This window comes from Hermetia illucens, chromosome 3, assembly GCF_905115235.1.
Source record: "Hermetia illucens chromosome 3, iHerIll2.2.curated.20191125, whole genome shotgun sequence".
Taxonomy (NCBI): domain Eukaryota; kingdom Metazoa; phylum Arthropoda; class Insecta; order Diptera; family Stratiomyidae; genus Hermetia; species Hermetia illucens.
This window is the reverse complement of record NC_051851.1, coordinates 160170496-160192856: the sequence shown is the minus strand read 5'-3', so window position 1 is coordinate 160192856 and position 22361 is coordinate 160170496. Positions and strand designations below refer to the sequence as shown.

General features: G+C 43.3%; 1 protein-coding gene across 1 annotated transcript in view; it reads left to right on the top strand.

The window, feature by feature from the left end:
* Window positions 1-22361, top strand: part of LOC119652414 — a 307544-nt gene that overhangs the window by 124220 nt on the left and 160963 nt on the right. The window lies entirely within an intron of this gene.

Below are 22361 nucleotides of genomic sequence, written 5' to 3'. Positions count from 1 at the left end.
ATCAACACGTGTCATCCAAAAGTCTAGGTTTCGCTTTATCTTAAAATGTGACATATCCAGAGCCACTTCTAGTGACTCAATGGGTTGAAATGGTCAGACGACTCACGTTGGGCGCCATTTGTAATCACCGTTGCGGGATTACGATGCCAAACGTCCATTGAGTTCTTACAAAGGGCGCCCAACGTGGGGCCCAACGTCTTCTGGATTCAGGCCTAACATTTCGTAATTACATGTTCCTTGAATCTATGGCAGATAGCCTGTTCCGGTTGACAACTTCGTTTTGTTGTGTCGGGTTGAGAATTAATCGATTTTGAACATTATTCCGGGATAGGCTCCACGTACACTTAACTTCATTCTTCCAATTCTATGTTTCCCGCCTTTCCCCCCAGAAACCCTCTCCTTGATAGAATACCACAAGGGCTAGACGTTCGCTGTGTTTGGCTTGGGGACTTAACCTCTCGTAGGTGATTGCCTTCCAGAAGTCTGTGGAACTATGGGCATTTGCGGTTATATGCTGAAAGGTATTATTGGAGTTTCTGTGGAGTGTTCTTCCCTACCTTTTATATTATACGGCAACTCAGGATGGCCTTTTGACCATTTTCAATCTCATAAAGTCAATACACAATTCCGCCTTATAATCAACATCTGTATTTAGTTCGTATCGCGGCACAGTTCTTCCTTGAAGATTTTGTCAGACCACCATGGTTATCATCAACGGTGCAACAACCGGTACCCGGTCTAGGCCTGCCTTAATATCTCCAGACACCCCGGTTTTGCGCCGAGGTCCACCAATTCAGTCTCCGTAAAATCTCCCTGGCCTCCTGACTTACACCATCGTTCCATCTCAGACAAAGTCTGCCACTTCTTCTTTTTCTACCATAGATATTGCTCCTATAGACTTTCCGGGCCAGTTCATCTGAATCCATACGGATTAGGTGACCCGCCCACAGCAACTTGTTGAGCCTTTTATCCACAACCAGACAGTCGTGGTCTCACTCATAAATTTCATCGTTATGTAGGCTACGGAATCGTCCAGCCCCATGTAGGTACCTAGAAATTCTTCGGAGAATTCTTCTCTCCAACGCGACCAAGAGTTCGCAAGTTTTCTTATTAAGAACTCAGGTCTCCAATGAATACATAAGGACTGAGAAGATCATAGTCTTGAGCAGTAAGAGCTTTGACCCTATGGTGAGACATTTCCAGCAAGACAGTTTTTGTAATCTGAAATAGGCTCTGTTGGTAGCCAACAACCGTGCGCAGATTTCATCGTCATAGCTGATATCGGTTGACCCTAGATAGGACAAATTTTCAACGATCTCGTCTTGCCATCATGAATGTGCAGCCCGAGAAGTTGCGCCGCCTGCTCGATCTGGATGAAGGTAGACTGTACATCTCGGGTTGATCTTCCCATAATGTCAATAGCATCAACATAAGCCAGTAGTTGGGTGGAATTGAAGAGGTTGGTGCCTCTTGCGTTAAATTACACGAGGAAAACTGGTGCTAACGAAGGCTTGGGGTTTTCGAGTAACAGTGGTTGTCACTTTTCATATGCTACTCACATTTATATAGTAGCACTGGAAAAATGTTGGCACTTTGAACCTGAATTGGAAGTTGGTGGTAAAGCGTCTGCATTTCTAGATTGAGTCAAACATCGAATGTGAATCTAGCGTTATTAGCGCCATCAACAGAAATGACGCTACCAAGGTGCATACGCCTTCAATACTTCAATACTCCAATACTGTACCCATTATTTGGATTTAAGTAGAGTGAGATTACTCAACGGATTGACAAACTTGGTTGGTTGATATTTATCTTCGATCCGGCTCTACTCATCTCTGTCTCCAAATCCAGGGCCATCGATGTGACACGTGAAGTGTGCCGTCATGCACCGCTCTCATCACAGCTCTTAGATCCTCCAGCAGATCTTAGTGGAGTGGAAATGAGATCTATACGGGATGCTTTTCACTAAAGCTCAAAACTTGGGAAGTCACCATTGAGGATAACATTACCACTAGGCAGTCGAGATTGGACACGGGACTGACATAATTATCGATGCTGTAAAAGATGATCGCTGCCTTCAAATTGTAAGAGCCTTTGTTTCACTGGGGGGAAAGCATAAATGAACTCTGTGATTTCATTAAGGAGGGGCGGAATATCCACCAAAATATCAGGGCTCTGATACGTGGCATTAAGTTGTTCTATGTTAGGGCGGTGGATGGGAAAACGCTCAAGCGTCCTGTGGCGAAGTCACCCGGGGGACGCAGGCGAAGCCTACTCATCAAAAAGTAGGTGAGAACGCGGGTAAACGGAGTAGGGATGGAATAAATGAATCCCTTCGTATCCAACAAGCAGCCTAGGAGGTAGATTCATCTTCGCCGAAGAAAACTGAGCCGGAGAAAGTTTCGGGTAGTTCTTCGATTACGGCTTCAACTTTGAAAAAATGGGAAGAGCCTACAGCTCGTAAACCTGAAGAATGGACAAAGATGGGTGGCAAAAGGACGAAAAGAATATTCGTCCGAAAAAAGTCATTATTTCCAAGAAAGGAGATATATTCTATTCTATGCTGTTATCCTTCGGAAAGTCAAAGCCGATCTGGAATTGACAGACATGGGCAGCAGTGTTAGTCGTATCAGGCGTACGCGAAATGGGGATATGATGCTGGAATAAACAAATTTAGCGAGAAGACAATGCATAGTTTTCGCGGCCAGGTGGCAAGCAGACGTGAACATTCGAAAGCGACAGATTGTAATCCAGTGCAAAGACCTAGACGAAGTCAAATCACGAGAAAATACCTGTGCTGCACTAAGGGACCAATTCAACCTTAATGGAATAGATGAAAGTCCGAGAAAAAGGATGCAGAAGGCATATGATGGTACACAGGCCGCTATTATTAGCCTGCCGGCGGAATCAGGGATTAAACTGATTACTGCGGGCAAGGTAAGAATAGGTTGGATCATGTAGCAAGTATCCCTCAAGAGATTCTTCAGATGACTCGTTTTCAGTCACTTTGCAGCAGCACGTACTAGTGAGCAGATCAAGAAGGTGTAGGAAGTGTGGAGGAGAAGGCCACCATATCAAAGACTGTACTGGAGATTCAGGATGCATGCTGTGCAAAGGGAAAAGGAGTGGACGACCGGCAACATCATGTGGATGTGGACTTAAGATCCCCCATATCGCAAACTATAGCTCAATACTTGCTTTCGCAAACCATTCGAGAGTCGAATGTGACGTGGCGGTAATAAGTGAACCTTACCGAAAATACGCTAGTGCTGGGGGGTGAAAGACTCATCGGGAAACACGGCGATATGGACATGTGGACGGCAAGCCATTCAAGAAACAATGGCATTCCCAGGAGCCGGCTTTGGACGCTAGGGACCACAGCTCCAAAATCAGTGCTGGCGATTTCAACGCGTAAGCCTTACACTGGGAAAGTCAAGTAACGAACACCAAGGCCAAATCTTGGACCTTTCGAGGAAGAGTCATTCCTGGCGGCTTTAAAAGGTGGCTACAACCCGAAGGGAACGGCGCTAGAAAATTGAGCCAGTTACGTCAACCGGTAACTGAGGCATGCAACTCCGCAATGCCGCGACGGATGTTTCACTAGAGTAGGAAACCAAACTACTGGAGGAAGCAAGAAATCGCGTTTTGAGGACATAGTGTCTGGAAGCGAGGAGGCTTTGCCAAAGTACCCTGAAGGAAGCCAGAACATCGGCAGTCGAAGAAGGATCTTCGAAGTAGTCTCAAGTAGACTATACGGAAAAGTGAGCGGAATTGCTACAGGCAGTTGTGCCTTGAGCCAAATACGAACCAGGGGGGCGTTGCTTATAAGGTTGTGATGAACAAGTTCCGTGAACAAAAATCAACCCAAGTGACGTGCTCGCGACTCTTGCTCAAAATAGTCGTAACTCTTTTCCCACAACAGGGAGAAAATAAACCCTAACCAACGGTGCAACAAGACATCCTCACAAGCCCAGGGGTTACCGAGGAGTAATTATGAAAGGTTTATGGACAAATTGGGGATACTAAGGCTCCGGGATTGGATGGAATTCTGAACAAGCCCTGAAGTTGACAGGCCCGGATGGTTCACGGTGCGTGGTGGAAGGAATGCTTCCGACGCAGTGGCATAGGATATGTTGTTTTTGCCATCGAAGCCTCAAAAACCATCTGGCACACCCTCTTCATATCGCCCCACATATCTTTTAGACACTATGGGGAAGATTTTGGAGACAAAAGACTGCTTCCGTTCATCCAGTTAGATGCTGATCTATCGGAGCGGCAGTGAAGATTCCACAAACCGTGGCCTACAGTCGATGCCATTGCAACGATCGTACACCGCTGGTAATTGATGCGCGGTGGTGAAGCTGGATGTCAGGAATGCCTTTAACTCTGCCAACTGGGGTGGGATTAATGACACCCTGGCTCAACTGGTTGTACTTGGTTAGTTCGGATAATTGAGAGTTACCTTTCAGAGGGACTTCTTTGGTACGAGACGGACGATGGGCCGAAGGAATATGTTGTGACAGCAGGTATTCTCCAAGGCTCAGTATTGGTGCCACTGCTGTGGAACATAATGTACGACGGAATGCTCGGCCTTCGCGTGCCAAAGAAGACAACATTGAATAGTTTTACAGACGACCTGGCAGTGGTAGTATTTGCGAAACTCCACCAGGACGTGGAACTGTATGGAAGCGAAACCATTCATGCCATCAAAGCATGGCTAAAAATGCTGAAATTGGACCGGGCAGAAGATAAGATAGAGGCGATCCTTATTACCAATCGCAAGGAAAACAACACTGACAAAATCCGGGTTAATAATCATGAGGTCGTTTCAAAATCGATCATTAGACATCTGGGGGTAATGATCGATGCCAAGTTGAGATTCAAGGGGCACCTGGTCTATGCATGCAAAAAGGAAGCAAGGACGAGGCCTAATATTAGAGCGACAAAATCTAACCACCGGCTGCTTCTCGCAGTGTTGGTGAAATCCATACTGCTATATGCGGCTCCTGTGTGGGCATACCTACTGAATAACACAGTGAACCAGGGAAGGGTTAGTTCGGCATACCGGCCAAGTGTGCAATGCATATAAGACGATATCTGATGAGGCAGTGTGCATCATCACGGGGATGATTCTCTTGGATCTTCTAACAAATGAGGCACACTTTCTCCATCGGAGGAGGAGGGTGGATCCGGCCGAAGTGACTGGGGGCTTCCGAATGACCACTAAGAAGGAGTGGTACAGGAGATGGCAACAACGTGTATTGAGAGATAGGTCGAGGGCAAACATGGAGAATTGAATAACAATCGAACGCAGTTCCTTACCGAACACGGTGAATACCGGAAGTACTTGTATCGCTTCAGATTGGATGAGTTCCCAGACTGTTCCGAATCCGCTGATATACCTGACGACCCGGAGTATGTTATGTTCCACTGTCCGACACTCGCAAATAAAAGAGGGAGGTTAAACGACGCCCTCAGCGCAGTTATCGGACTCCATAATTTCGTGGAGGAGATACTGAGGTTCCCTCGTGAAGTAATACTTCACGGTGGTCCTGCGGGGATATAGACGGAGAAGTGGGGTTGGTTTTGGTGGGTGAGAATCTGACACACTGCTGCACCCAGGCGCAGCAACGTCTTTTAAGACTGACCGGACCACTCAGGAAGCAACTTACTTGCTCTTTAGTGGTCCACGGACTCCTCTTTTTTGGATTAAACACCCAAGTTTTTCAAAAAAGTTGACTGACGGTTTCGTCCAGGGCAGATTCACTTCGGCCTGGTTTAGGTGTGAACTTACGACGGATACCACTTCAATATAATTCGCACTCATGTCGTATTTGCGATTATATATAAATGGAACGATTACCATCTGTCGGTACTTCCGCCACGCTGCTCCCAGGGCGAGGTGAAGCAGCGTCTGATGAGTTGTCTCTGAGTAAAATAGTATAATATTGGAAACATGAACTGTTTCTTATACTTTCTTATACTTCTTATACTTTCCAGCTATTAAGCTTTACGATGTCAGATAGATAGAGTAGATTTTAGTCAATTGATTCTTTCGGACTTAAATATGCCATTCAAAAATGGGCAGGGTGATTCTTAGAATCACAAATTGCAGCAATGTTGGCTATAATATAGAGCATGATCCTACCAGGCTTGGTAGAAATCGGACTATTATTAACAAAGTTATAAAACGTCAAAGTTGTCCCTTCTCTGGATATTCAAGACTTTGGATGTGAGTACCACGCGAACTAATGGGACAAATGCAGACTCAGATCGCTTTATAAAAGAATTTCACAAAACCTTTCATACTTGAAGCATGTTAGTAATGGAAAAGTTTGCGTGGCTTCAACGTGCTACCCTCAAGGAACAAGAAAGGTTCAGATTTTGTAGGTGGCTCATTCAAAAACCTTCATCCTTCTACATCCCATTTCAGATAAGAGAACGAAAGTTCGACTGCTGCTTTTTGGAGCCAGCCCACCAACCATATTGTACAGTATCTTTTTGACATTATCTCTGCTGTTAATGTAGGGGATTTCAAACTTCACTGGAGATCTCTAACCTGAATCAAATACTATCTTGTATTCATTTTCAACACCTCCTTGCATGCACTAATATAAAACTGCAACAATTAAAACTTAACCATAATTAAACAACAATTACAGAGCGTTTTCAACGTGTTGATTTTCATGTTGAACAAATGATTAGTAACACTTAAAATCCTTACATGCATCTAACTTCCTTAACTAATGACCAAGTGAAGGCGCAAATAATGGTGAAAAATGAACAATGAAATTCAAGATGGTTGCATGCACGGCCGGTGGTGAGTACTTCCGTCATCCTCTCAACGCGCAAAAAAGATGGTTCCGTGAAGCAGCAGATGCATTTACTTGCATGGTCACGAACGTTTAAATTTCACTTATGCATAAAACATTTAAGCAGTTGTAAGGACTTTTTTGTTGGATGTCCATCGTAAGAAGCAAAGAAGTCAAGAAGTGAGTTAGGTATGATTTCAATTTTTACTTGTGGAAAGTCATCTTTTTTGTAAAGATGTGGAAAAATTGAAAAGTTTAAGTTTTAGATAGTTGAATTTTTTGGGTTGTCTTCTGCTCGCCCGTAACTAAGCCCGCAGTTTGCTAGATTACATCCATCATTTACGATAATGCCTCCTAAAATAAATCATATATCTTAGTTTGAGGGGGTGCATAGATACAAAACCACAATAATCTTTAAACTGCATCATCTTCAAAGTTGCAACCACTTTAAACTTCAACTTTGAATGAAGTGAACACCAAACCTCCAAGATGAGGTTCACACCAAAAATTTTCTGATTATCATTTTGAATGTTATCTCTGCATAACATGGTAAATATTTTCACTTCCGAAACTACAAACTTTCCGGAAAAGTTTTCAATATTTAATCATGAAAGTTTTAAAACGAGCGTACGCTGAAAATGTATCTAACTCTAGTTTTATGATAGTTGCAATAGTTTTTTAGATAGTGCACAGCAACTATTGGAATGCGTTTGGGGCTACGCGAGCAGTGAATTAGAGTTTTACTTTGGTTATATCTTTTTATTTGACATTTCTTGAATTAATACTTAATAATTCTTTTTACATTTTATATTTATCTGCTTTATGCATTAAACAACCATTCAATTTTCGATATTCATAAGCCCAGATCACATTTTTTTGTCACTTCGTGCTCTCATGCTTGGAAGATTTAATTACAAAAAGATTGCAGTAGACCTAAATGAGCTTTCAACGAGAATGAATTACGGTGGTTGATGCAATCCAGAAGATGGTTCTGATCCGTACCTTTGGTGGCTATCATCGCTATTTTGTCAACTGAGCTGGTGGTCCAACAAATCGTGCATGAGCGTTTCAATGTCAGATCAAATACTACAAATTTTCTGCTTTTTTGAGGTGCGGATGCGAAGAGGAAGTGATGGCGTGAGATTTGGACCGACCTGACTGCGACAAAGGATGTAAAGTCTTTCTGGAAATCCGCAAGTTCCTTAATGTCAAATTTCTGTGCTGGGACCCAAGGAGGAACCTTGAATATCTTGAATTCCTGGCCGAACAGTTCTGCCCCCCCATCCCCCTTCCTTCCTGACTACCTTAGATAGCTCACGGACATTCCTTATCCTGCTTAAATTCCACTCAAGACCTCGGAGTCACTTTCGACAATAAGCTCCGCTTTGACACCCATTGCCTCGATGTCATCAATCGAGCAGCAAAATTGTCAGGCTTTATTCTTCGCTCCTCCTCTAATTTTGACTCCATCCAACCCTCCTTAGCTCTCTTCAATTCCCTTGTGAGGAATACCCTAGAATATTGCTCCGTGATCTGGTCACCCACTCGTAACTGTGATTGTCTTGCCCTTGAAAATGTACAACGTAAATTCACCCGTTCTCTCTTCTTTAAGAAAAGCTTCCCTCGTGTGGATTACCCCTCCCGCCTCCGCTTTCTAAACCTTCCCTTCCTACAACAGCGTAGATGCTATCTGGATCTATGCACATTCTTTAAACTTTCCTCGGGCCTGATGGACTGCTCCGCTGCTGACGAGATCACCTGCCGTCCTGCGTCTTATAACACACGTAACGCAGATATTTTCAACGTGCCTTTCGCGGAGCTCGAAGTCTATTTTCATTCCCCGATCCCCAGGCTTTGCCGAAATTATAATGCAAAACAGTTTGGTCCTTTAAACTTCCCTACTTTAAATAGTTTTAAACATAGGATAAGTTTTTTGCTTTCTCCTCCTCCTGAGGACAATAATTAATTGGAATTCTTTCTATTTGTTGTCCGTTAATTAAATAAATAAATCTCACAGGTTATCAGCCTATCTTGAAAGAAAGGCTAATGACTATCCTGCTTAGGCACAAGAGAGTCTCCGCCCTTGGTCCAGATAATATTACTTATCAGTATAAACGCTGGTTAGCGCTCTACCTTGTTGCAGGGTCTAAACTTTAAGTCCGCATGAGGACTGGTTTATTATTACTGCTATTACCTAAAACACTTAAGAACCCCGAACTTTTGACAAGTTACCGTCCAATTGCTTTTATGAATGTGTTTACTAAACTACTTAATTCAATGATAAAAATTCAAATCAATAAATTCATTGAAGAATACAAAATCACCCTCGCAAACTGTTATTCCTATTCTGCAGGTAGAAACACATCCTCCTACATCAATGATGTCTTACTGGACACCTCGATTGCCAAAAATAAAGGTCAACAGGCGTTGGCTTTGGCGTTTGATGTGAAGAACGCCTATGAGAAGGTTGATCTGGTGACGCTGAGTGACACAATGTCAAAGTTCCTTTTTCCTGCTGAGATTGTTTTGTAGGCGATAAGAATGATGTCCAATAGACGCCTTCAGTTAGGTGTGGACTATGCGCAAATTGGTAATGGCATTCCCCAAGGATGCGTGCTAAGTCCACTGCTGTTTAACATTTATACATCATCCCTTCACAATAAATTCTCTAATAGCATTAAAATCTTCCAATATGCGGACCATGTTCTTATATTGGTTACTGGAAATGATGGGAATTCGACCTCCAAATGTAAATGCAAATACAGGTGAATGCGTCCGTGGTACAATTCCATAGATTTGACTTACCGATTAATCTAACCAAATCAAAATTTATCTCCTTTAAATGAAGCAGGCCAATACCGTTTCTCATTAAAATTAATGACCATAGCCTCACCCAGGTTAAATCCATCGCCATTTTAGGTAGGGGGATAACGAGGATGTGCTCTGTAAGGGATCATTTGAGCTCTATGATTCCAAAAACCCTCAAGGCTGGTAGGCAGTTTAATTTTTATATTATAGAATTATAGAATATGCCACCACTTCGACCATTAACCCCTGCTTTTGGAGGTTTCAAAACAAACTCAACTCAACATCTACTTGTATCTCGAGGAGATGCCTGGGACTGACCGGAACCACCACTTCACACCAGGTCCTTGCGCTGTCTCTTTTTCAGAAGACCTCTTCTGGCGGCCAAGGAATTTCTTAAATTAAAGGAAAGGAATCCTAAAACCTATCAATTGGCGGGGCAAAACCCAGATGCTGAAAATGGTCTGTCGTCGATTTATAAGTCTTTCCAAAGTTTGTTCGATACTGTAAGCCCGAATATTATTCCCACAACCTAAGTTTCAGGTTATCCTGTCCTATGGCTTGGGTGGCTTTTGTGGCAGAGCCCGTGTGGCGGCTGCGTGTGTTATGGGGGTGGAGGGCCTCAAATCAAGGGGCTTTCTCGTCCTTGCGTCGGATACTGCTTTTATGTCGGGTAGGTCTGCCTGCGCTGTAGTCGGCCCTGAGGGGATGAATGCCTCGTGTTGTTCTTTAAAAGTAAGTACGGTCTTAGCCGTTAAACTGCTTGCTGTTTTTCAGGTCAACAATGTGACCTTCAGAATTGGTACGGAGAAAGTTATTATCATTACAGACTCTCTCCATACTTGTAAATTACTCGAATAAACTGGGCTGTCGCATCACCTAGTGGGTAAAATACATACCTTTGCTTCCAACCCAATTTTGAAAATTCTATGGTGCCTGACGCATGCGAGATACCCACTAAACGAACTCGCCCATGTTGGGGTTCTTAAGGCTCTGGTGTCTGGACCTACCATAATAATCGAACCCTTCCCTGGGGACGTTGTTAAATCAATTCAAGAACATTGCTTTAGAGAATAGAAATAAGACTTTTTGGTAAAATCACGGATCAAAGGAGCCATAACACATATTGGCCTTTTCACAGTTTCGCAGCACAGCATTTCCTACCCTCCCTCTTCCATTTCTCTGCGTTGATCAATCCTTACTTCGCTCTCCCTCCTCCACCGGTTCGCTGTGTTTAGTAGAGCTGCGGAGGATTATCCGTGCCGCACCGTGCCAGCTACCTTTGGGCTGCCAAGATATCTATGGTAGAAAAAGAAGACGAGCAGACTCTGCCTGAGATGGAGTGATGGCATAGGTCAGGACGCCAGACAGCTTTTAGGAGGTGGACCTCGGCGCAAAACCACGATGTCTGGAGTTGCTTATTAAGGCAAGCCTAGACCAGATACCGGTTGTTGCGCCGTTGATGATGATGAAGCGGCCTCTACGATCAGATGTTCCGGATTTCAACACTGGTATACTTTAGAATCTACAAAAACATCCTGTTTTCCAGATCTCAACACTTCAATGTTACATTTTAATTAATTATAGCCAAATCAAATAATGACTAAACGTAAAGCTTTCAACACGTGTTCAGCCTGTTCGGGTGGGCTTTGACATTGAAGTGTTTGTAAGTATTTCGGCTTTCATAATAAAGAATCCAATTTCTTAAATACATGATGATAGTATGTTTCTGGCAACATAGGCCAAGTGCCTGCCATTAGTCTTGTTGGTGCACTTCATGGGTGGTATCAGGTTCCTCTTTGGACCGTTAGGCTGGCGGGTCCCAGGGGACAAACAAAAATCAACAACAACAACAGCGAGCTGCCATCTGGTTTAAAAACTAGATACCAAATCTTTTCTGTCCCGTGGAGAAACTTTGGCTTACAAAACCACATAGTGTTTCCAGAGAACTTGCGAGGAGTCGTAACACGCGATTTGATATCTGCGGGGTTGTCCTTCGATGAGTCGGTTAATGCTGTCAAGCTGTGTATGGCCGCAATCCTATTAGCGAGTTTATCGAGGATGCGGATCATGGTATCATGGTATCATGAGTCAAATTTTTCTGATTTTGTTGGCGTGATCTGCTGCCTATTCTGCCGCCCAGAGTTACAGTATGGGCAGCGTTTGTTTGTTTCTTGGCGCAACCCGAGATTTGGCACAAAGCAAACGTACAATTATTCTGGAATACTTTTTAGCGTCCCTAAAGTAAGCTGCTGCACCGAATTCTTCCGCTGAGGTATCTGAAAAAACATGCAACTGTTTGGATTTGAGAATGCGTTGGGCAACCTTGCCTAGAATTATAATTTTACCGAGCTCGTTTCGAAACTGTAACCAATACGCATCTTTATCTTGAGGCAAAGGTATCTTCCAGTCAAGTATTAGGACCCGCAGCGATTGATTAAAATGTTTCCCCCTCAATATGATCGGAATCATTAATCCGAAGGGGGCAAATATGCCGGCGATGTCTAAGGCAACCGTATGTTCATTGACCTTAACGTTGTCGAAAAAAACTGTTTTTATGCAGAACATATCGGTTCGACCAAGATAATCCCATTGTGTATAAGAGAGCTTCCTCCTTATCATTGTAGTCTACCTGAAGCTGCTGGTCTTCGCGGGGTATACTCTGAAGTAGCCTGTCGGATTTGTCGACTATGATCAGGCGAAACACCTTTCCTATATCAGCGGTGAAGAAGAACCTCTGCATCGTAAAACAAAAGAATACTGCAAACAGGTTCTCCTGGATTTTGGGCCCTACGTATAGAAATTTATTTAATGATACACCAGAACTGGAGGTGGCACATGCATCAAACAGGACACAGAGTTTGGTGGTGATACTTTCTAGTTTAAGCACGAAATTGTGGGGTATGAAATACTGCGGTTGTTGAACAGAACTGGCTTCTATCTCCTCCATGCGTCCCATCTGCTCGTATTCGTTTACGATCTGGACTTATTTTTGCTTCAACTCGATGTTATTGTCTAGCTTGTGTTCCAATGCAAAAGAATCTGCTGTAGGCCATATTCCTCAAATCTAGTTACTCAGGTTGTTTAGGTTGTGTCATCCTTTTTGTGAGTTTTGGTAAATTGGAGCTCATACTTCTTCTCATCCAAAGTCATTCCGAGATTGGCACCCTCGACCTCTTTGAATTGCAGAATGGTTCAATCCTTTGAGTGAGACTGTCTTTTTACTTTACTTTTATTCCATAGCGTGGACGGCTTTAGTAACTCTGCCTGCTATAGTTCAGCCTCCCAGAGTATTCTACAACCGACGTGATTCTCCCAACTGTATTTGGTCCACTGCCAGAATGGAGAAGAAAATTTCCGCGTCGAGCAATATTTTGACTTCGCCGGGTAAAAAGAAATGTAAGTCGACTAATCTGCGGTTGTGAGGTATATCCAAGGTTGAAATGTCTATATATTGACCGGATCGTGGAGTTACTATTAGTTCGATCAAGTGGGCTTCAATGGAGGCTCAGAAATTGCTGGTGCACGATTATATGGTGAATTGTATGGTGAATTGTATGATACCTATGAGTGTTAAATATTCAAGAGTTCTAGCCGTTTGGTTAGGTCTTGATCGATAAAGTTCAGTTGAGAACCTGATTCAAGGACTATCCAGCAGTTGAAAGACTAGCCACGCTCATCACTAACCGTGATAACTCAGATTGAAAGAAGGACTGCTCCACGGCTGGACCAGCTAACATTTCCTAATAATGCATTAACTGGAGTTGAAACATTTTCCCCAAGAGTTTGAGTTGTTTATCATATGAGCTCCTTGACATGACATGAAGCACATAAAGGAGTTGCTTCCAAGTTGTTGATTAGTTGGCGTCTGATGTAAAACGACCAGGAAGTCGAAAGGCACTGATTTCCAAATGCCACAGTTTGTGTCAGTCAGGAATGTTTTGTCTGGATACCAACTCTAATTTAATCTCCATCAAACTAAGGCAATTCTAGTTTCACTATGGGTTTGTTTTGGCTGATGTATTCTTCTCATCCATGATGGTGTTGTCGTTTGATTTATTCTGCCAACGATATGGTAAGGTTGTGGGTCTGCTCGACGGTAACGAAGTAATTATCGGTACCATAGTTACTCAATGCGTCCGAGTCATTTTCCAGCTTCCTGGAAGACTGCCAGTGCTGTTGTGGTTCTGAAGTTGCTAGAAAAGGATAAGAGTAATTCGGCAAGATTTCCTTCTTTTCCTTTAACCTTTGCCCCATTCACAAGCGTGGTCGGTTCGTCCGGATCTATTACGCCATATTATTATTTTAATTTTATCAAAGGCCTGATCTTTCAAATCACCATCCAGCGTATCAAGTCACCGTTAGTCCTAATTATATGACCATACCATCGAGGACGCCTCTCTTGCAATTTTTCTACGATCAGTGCAACCCCATATCGATCGCGGATACCCTAATTTCGAATGTGATCAAAACGTGTCACTCCACCAGTCCTTCGTCTCCGTTATCGAAAGTCGGTGTTCATTGTCTTTTATATTCGGCCAACGCTCAGAACCATAGAGAGCGAGAGAAAGAACGACATTCCGGTAAACTTTAGACGTTCGTGGATACGTCGATCACGAGGAACACCAGATATAGAACGCCACTTCATTCAGGTTGCGTTAATGCCTGAAGCGATGTCATAATGCAGGCCCCCATTGGCTGATAGCATTGACACGAGATATTTAAATCGCTCAGTTCTGGGCAGGTTGCTGCCACTAATAGAGCTGAACGATTTAAATATCTTGAATCAATGCTATCAGTCAATGGCGTTATGCTCCTCATAGGGAAATACAAAACCCTTTATAATTGAAGCGTCAAGCTTCTGGTTTCCGGACTGGTTCTATATTGGAAAGAATGTGCTATCTTACTAATTAAATGAAGTTCTGCCCTCCTGAATAACCTCATCATAAAAGTCGCTAAGCCAAACTGTCGAATTGGAGCTCACCCTGATATTAGAAAATTGGAAGGGGGAGGAAACACAAAATCTAATGAAAGTGGAGGATACAATTTAATAAAATAATTCCACTGTTATGTATCATATTATAAAGAAATTGACTGCAATCTAAGATTATTAACGTATTCTAAACGTAACATTTCGAAATCTTGCTTCCATCCTCAGAAAACACATACATACGCAAATACTAATGTGTATACACAATAATATTAAATCAAGCACGTGTTTGTAATGTGCAGGTAATAGAACGTAGGTCGTTATTATTAGCAAGCGAAACATTGAATTCCTTAACTACATGAAACCACGCAACATTTTGGCGAATAACCTTTACCCCTTTCACGGTTCCAACTTCGACCTACTTACTTAGTTACCAACTCAAGGAATGTTCCTTCATCAATAATTTCTGCCAGACATAACTCGTATGAGTGATTGTTGAACTTTCACAATAAATTTTCCAAATGACCTATAAATAAGTATCTTTAGATACAGAAGAATATGTAGAGGCAAAATTGCAACCAGATACCTAACAATAAAAATTTTCTTGACGTAAGATACATGCGGAATACACACGTATTCATATGTATAAGGCAAGGGAAAGTATGTTCAATCCTAGGAAAAAATCTATCGTTTCCGACGAATCTATATCTACAACACAAAAGTTTCCACGGATCCCATAAATTCATACATGGTCAATTGAATAAATTATATGAACTGCTGGATAAAAGGTTTATTGTTTATTGAGAAGGTTTGGGAAGCCACGACCAAATCTATTTAAAACTTTCTTTTTGCTTCTGAATATGCAGGAAAATTGTCTGGAAACTTTTATCACATTTAATAATGTTGACCGTAAGGATGTAGATAAATATAAGTTCAATTATACCATAGTGTTGTTATGAAGGTTTTTTCCACAATCCTAATTCACTTTACACCCTCTGTGTCTTTGGGCATAAATTCCACGCGAAAAACCTGGAGGATTCCTAGTATCATGCGAATGTTTTACGAGTAAAAATGCATAACATGCTCCGGGTCCTCAGGTGTGCAACGACATTCAGAACAAAAGGGAGAATCATCCAGCTTGAATTAGTGTAGATGCTTCCTGATACCACCATGTCCTGACAGGAATTGCGTCAGACGGTAGTTAATCTCCCCGTGTCGTCGCTGGATCCACTCCTCAATACGGGGAATCAAAGTGTGGGTCCAGCGACCCCTCTTCGAGTCATCCCACCGTTGCTGCTTCTCCAGCAACTTTGGCCTTGCTGCCTTTCGGTATCCTGCATTTTTTCCAAGAGGATTCATTTTCCTTTTCTCGTACAGGCAGCGTGTCTCATTTGCCAGAATGTCTATTGAGATCATTCCCGCAATAATACAGGCTGCGTCGCCTAATATTATTCTGAAGGCGCTGCAAACCCTTAGCGCCACTAAGGGGTAAGTCATATTTACCCTCCTCCGATTACTCTTACACGCTAGTATAATAGTATGATAGTGTGGAGCGAACCACTCCGGCCACAAGTAGTCTGCGACTGTATTTTGGGCCTCCAATATTAGGCATCATCCGCGCTAATGATACGCTGGCATTTGCCGCTTTCTCACAGGCATAGTCCAGGTGTCCCTTGAAATTGATTTTAGCGTCAATCATCACCCCTAGGTATTTGATAATCGGTTTCGAAATGATGATGACCACCAACACCGTAACCGTATTCCTCTTCCTATGGTTGGTAATCAAGACTCCTCCGTCTTTTGTTCCGCAAGGTCAAGTTGAACCATCTCAAGCCACGCTTTTATGGCACTAATGGTTTCGTTAGCGTACACTTCAACGCCTTCAAGTTGCTTCGCGACGACAACCACATTTAGATCATTTGCGAAACCGATTATCGTGGCCTTCAATGGCATGGGAAGGACAAGGACCCGATTGTACATCACGCTCTACAGGAGGGGACCCAACACTGAGCCCTGTGGTACTCCTGCGGTGACGGTGTTCTGCTTGCATCTTTTATCCGTATCGTACCAAAGTGTTCTCTTCGAAAGGTAACTTTCGAGGAGCTTAGTAAAATAACTAGGGACACCCTTTTTAGCCAGTCAGCTTTTTATCCACTTCCAACGTCACCACGGCGCAGCATTTTTTAGACGACATCTCGCCTCGAGCCAGCTTCAAAACAAGGTCTGCGGCGTCGACCGTTGAGTGGGCTTGTCGAAATGCAAATTGTCGCTTCCATAGTCCATCCTTATATTCAATGATAGGTAGCAGCAGTCTATTGTAGATGGCCCTTTCCAACATCTTTCTTACCGTGTCGATAAAGCAAATCGGACGAGATGAAGATGAGTGTTGTGGGTGCCTGTTCGGCTTCGTGAGCAAAACTAGTTTTTGCCTCTTCCTCTGGTCGGGGAAAACTCCTTCTACCATGCATGTCTCAAATACGCTGATAAACCAGTCTGGTCTCGTCTTAACAGTGAGCTTAAGAGCTCTATTGGGAACACCAACCAGACCGGATGCTTTGTTATCACCAATTCTCCGGCAAATTTGCGCAAGTTCCTCCTCAGTTACCTCAGGTATGGTGTAGACGTCCAATGATTGCTTGTGTTATTTGCGGTCTCCTTTATCCTGAGAGAAGAGCGTCTCTCGATATAGAGCAGAAGATACGGGCAGGTCAGTTGCGGTGTTCGCCCTTTCTTCTTCCTCATAACCACCCAGTACGCTTTTCCCCAGAGATTTTGGTCTGCTTTTGCCCAAAGTTCTTTGAAGCATTCGCGCTTGCTGGTTCATATAGCCTGCTTAAGTCTACCTCGATGTTTCAAACTTGTCGTTTCTTGTCTTCCTCTAAATCGTTGCCAGATCCGTCTAGCTCGAAAACATGCATCCCGTAACTCCGCGATCTCTTCATTCCACCAATAGTTTGAACGCTTTTTTCCGTGGACTCGACGCCTCGGCATAGCAGCGTCTCATGCTTTCGTTATGCGTCCCAATGTTTCCTCTACCTTACCTGTAGCCGCACCACCGGAATTGTGGCCACCCTATGAATTCATTCTCTTCATTTTTTTCCATGGAACAGCCCTGGTTTCCAGTTCCGCGGCAATGCACATCGCCGTATGACCCATATTCGATCTGGAGGAAAATTGCCTGGTGGTCGCTATGAGTATAATGCTCACTAACAACTCATGCCATTCTCCCTGCCAATATGGTACCCAAATATGTCAGATCGAATTTTGAGTCCGACCCTGTCCCACGGAAAGTGCAAACATTTCCCGTATTGGCAAGCACGAAGTCTAGCTTCGTGAAAGTTTCGAGCAGGATATGGCCCCAGGTGTTCGTAGTCCGACTGCCCCAATCACGGCTGATACGCTGAAAGCGCTATGATCTTGGTGTTTAGACTCCATGCATTGCTTCCAATTCTGCTAACGTCATCCTTGGTGGAGCATAGCAACTATATATGTAGAGACCAGCTGTTTTTGCCCTGACGAATCCAACTCCTGGAAACTCTATCTGGCTTGCCAGTTACACTTCCAGTCCAGGCACCGCTCCGATTATTGCGATAAGACTCGCTGATTAAGGCAGGTTGGATTGCCTTCTCATAGATGATTTGCGAGAGAAGGTCTTGCGCTACTTCGCAGTGGTTAAGGTTGATTTGTATCAACCTTATTTTTCTACTGCATCCAAGGCTCTCCTAAACACTGGACATCAAATTTTCGGCCGTTTTGCCCAGAAACTTCAGCTCCAGCTTCAAATCTTCTTTTTCGGAGCGTCTGATTTGGCTGATGTTTTCTCCTAGGTCCATCAGCTCCGGATCGGATTTAGGATATCGGCATAAGTCATATCACCTTTTTCCGAGATGATAATCAATTGGAGCCGTAATCTTCTTTTACGTGTTGCATTTTTGGTCACTTTGTTTGCGATTTTGGTCATTTTGTTTGCCTTCCCGGTCTGCGCGTCCAGTGAGAGTCAAACAAAAAATCGTTTGCGCCCTCTCTGCTCCTCTTGTCAAGCTTGTTGCCCTTTGAATTTTGAGGGAGTGTCACTTCTGTTGCCTGAGTGATGCTTGCTACACGAGCACACGAATGGCTCGGACCATTTTTTTGATGGCCTGGTGCACATTGTGTTTATCCTTCATGAATTCGGACAACTCTTTCGTCTGTATTCTGACACTGCTCCTCTGGTTTTTCTACTGGGCACTTCTGTATGTATTAGCCTTCTGGAAGTTTCCCTGATTTCCTTTGTTCACCAACGTTGACATCGGGCGAGACCACAGGATCTCTCCTAAATAGATTAACATTAAATCCTGAGAGATCTCCCGGCTTTCGTCACCTAACTATGCACTAGTGAATGACCAGTTTGTGAGGCATCTTTCCAGTTTTTTCTCCTTGTTAAACTCCAAGCTACTTGTAGTGTTCGATGCAACGGTGGCCAAGTAGTCCACCATCGAGGCACTGCAGTCGAGGGATATCGCCTGCTTGTCCACTGTCCGGCTGCCGGCACTGGGGTTCTGAGTTTCTGCACTGTAAATTGTCCTCTCCTTTTATCTTCCGTATTGAATTCTTGCTCTTGGCGTCCTTCCCATAGCCATTTTTGTCCACGGGTGGAAGTTTCTCTCCCACCTATTCGACCTGCGTATAAGCATGCTCACGCACACACACCTCCAAGTGCATATTACACATCCACAGAGCATTCCCTTATCCACACCAAAGGACGCGCCTGATGGGAAATCCGGCAATTGAGCACAGGTCTGTCTGTCTCAATCTTTCAGACCTATTTGCCTGACATTGTCCGTACTTAAGACGGTGGAAAATGTCCTAGACAACTGTATTAGAACTAAAGTTCTAATGCGTAATTCATGTCAGTACATATACCGGGCAGAACGGTCAACTGAAACTGGTCTCTATCAGCTGACGGATGTAGTACGGGGTGCATTCGAAACAAGGGAAATAGCACTATGTGCGTTTTTGGACTTCGAAGGAGCGTTCGATAACACACCACACACAGAGATATAAGATGCCTTAATCCGCAAGGGAGCGGCAAACACCCTGGCCTTCTATATGGGCGGAATGTTAGAGAATACCCAAAGGGTAGTGCCGAAATGTACCAATTCTATTGTCTATTGTCAAGGGCTCTGATGACTTGCGGGTCCATCGCAGGGAAAAATAGGAATGCACTCCGAAATAACTGTATTGGATATATACTAGAATAGCAAGGCCAGCAGCCGATATGGTGGCAATCTGGGCAGGCAGCACTGAATTCAGCACAACACCCAGGGACTACCTTGTGTGTATATCAGTAGGGTAATGAGAAGTTGTCCAACGGGATCCCCTAGACGTCCGTCTGGGATTAACTTCTCTCCATCTGCACATACAAATGTAAGAAAGGAGGGCGATCTCCTAAATCGAAGACAAGTTGATATTCTTTCTAGGCGGCATCCTGAATTACTGATATTAAGGGATAACATGACAACATGGTTTCACTTCGGTAAGAAGTTTCAAACACGGTGGACCAACTGGGCAAACTTGAAGAGCTTGGCAATGACATACGACTGAAACGAGAAACACTTACAAAAGAGGAAGCAGGTGCCGGGATCATTGGTTCAAGGAAAACGCACTTTGAGCCAATAGGTAAGGACACCAGCATATTTCATTCTGAAATATACGCCACAGACAGATGTGCCTCCTTCAACCTCGAAAGGAATTATAGGGGCTAGAAAATTGCTATTCTAACCGACAACCACGCAGCTATTAAGGAACTTAGGTTCCACCAGGTAAATTCCAAACTGGTGTGGGAATGCATCAGCAAACTGAACACGCTCGGTTTGTTCAATAAGCTCTGAATAGAGGCTACATTGGCTTAGAAGGCAGGAAAGGAGCAGCGGCGCCGCTTTGCGAGCCAGAACCATTTTGAGCGCCAAGCATTCGAAAGATTGTTTAAGCCTCACCAAGAAGAGCTTGTAGCTGATAGTGGGATAGGTTTCTTGTAAGGCACTATGAAAAGATGCTAAGGGTTGTAGGGTTTACATGGCAGCGTTTGTGATGAGAATGAAAGTGTGCTTAGTTAACACCCACGAATGTGGAGCATTTTCGGTGTACCTGCCAGATCTTTAACTCTGATTTTTGGATGCCGACAGAGCAATTCAACGGACTCTTCTGGCACTCAATTACGCCGTAGCTCATATCAGATGAATTCGTTGGATAGGCGGTTAAACGATGCCTCTACATAGAAGAAAGCAATGTACTTCCATGATGCTTCTGCATGGAATTAAACAACTTCCTGAGCCGGAGTTTCGGATTCCAGCATATCGTTGGCTACATCGTCGCCATTTTATAAGCGGGAGATGAAAGCGGTTTATCTTCGTTTAACGTTTCTTCAAGAAAAGTTCTACGATTGCCTCTAAATCTCTTCCCTCAAACTGTCCATTTCTCACTTATTCATTTTCTAATATGTTGCATGTTTGTGTTATGTATTATGATAGGGTTCTAATGTCATTACACCGTGAAACCCCCGTCAGGCAAACCCAGCGTTTGTTACCTATTGAACTACCAGCCCAAAGGCTTTAATACTTGACCAAAAAGTATATGTGAAATGCTATATCCATAATTCAAAGTAGCCCTTCTACTTCATCGTTTTCTGACCGACTCTATTCAAAAATAATCTAATCCAAACTCATTACGCTAACAGGCCACTTCCTATCGCTTTCCATCCCTTACTTATGATCTTTGTCAAAGCCTCAAACTTCCAATCAAACCAAATGCAATCACAGCAATCATCTCGTTCACAATTTCGCTAATTACTGCCATAATCATGTTAAACTTTCCTTCCAATAGCTTATTGTAGAGAATTCTGGTCCCCTCCCTTGCAGCCACAAACCATTAGTCCTTCAACCGCCACTTCTATATAATATGACCGGGCTCGTCATCGAGCCGTGCTCCTTCTACAATCTTCAAGCCAATTACTAGACCAGTACGTTTGCAAATGGTAATGATGACGATGATTGGCACTTCGTCCACTCAGGCGAATATTTCTTGGTCACCCCCTCAATGAGGTGGCCGAAAATATATCCTGTGCAGTTGTGGAAAGGTTCTTGATGGAAATCAGTGAACTAGACATGTTGGGAGTAATGTTGAAAGTGTAGAGATTTTGCGTTTTTTTCTTTAGCTTGGTTTTTATAGGGGTTTAGTAAGTCCGTAAATACCTTGTCAAGGAAGAGTGATATAGGATTTTGTATAATTAGGTGGCAAATTCAAAGGCTAGCAAAAAGTCACTGAACACAATTTTCTACTTTGTTGTCTATGCTTCATGTTCCATGTGAGAAAACGTTTAACTTTTTCCAGTAGTTATTTTCCAAACCAAAGGTAAAGGCTCTTACTGGAGGAGGAGGTTTCCAAAGCTTTAGTTGAAAGTTGCTGGGGGGAGGAAAAATACGGATGGAATCCTTGGGAAACTTGGAAAACTTGGGGACGACCAAGTTTTCGAAGCTCTACTTGAGTGTTGTCGGTGATAGCAAAAATAAGGGTGAAATCTCTGGAAAACTTGATTCGGTTACTTTCAGAAGCTTGAGCGGTTTTCGCTTTTACTATCGTTGGATATTTTCCAATTGTCTCCGCGTTGCACCCTAGATTAACTTCAAGGACGACATCCATAAATGTCCTAAGTTTTAGGTGAAAAGCTTCTTGTACTATAAAGGATACATGCATGTGGATTTCAACAAGTGGATTTTCTGTTGCTAAATATGGAAAAGTTTTGTTAAAGTTCCTCTTTTTCAGAATTGCCGAAATTT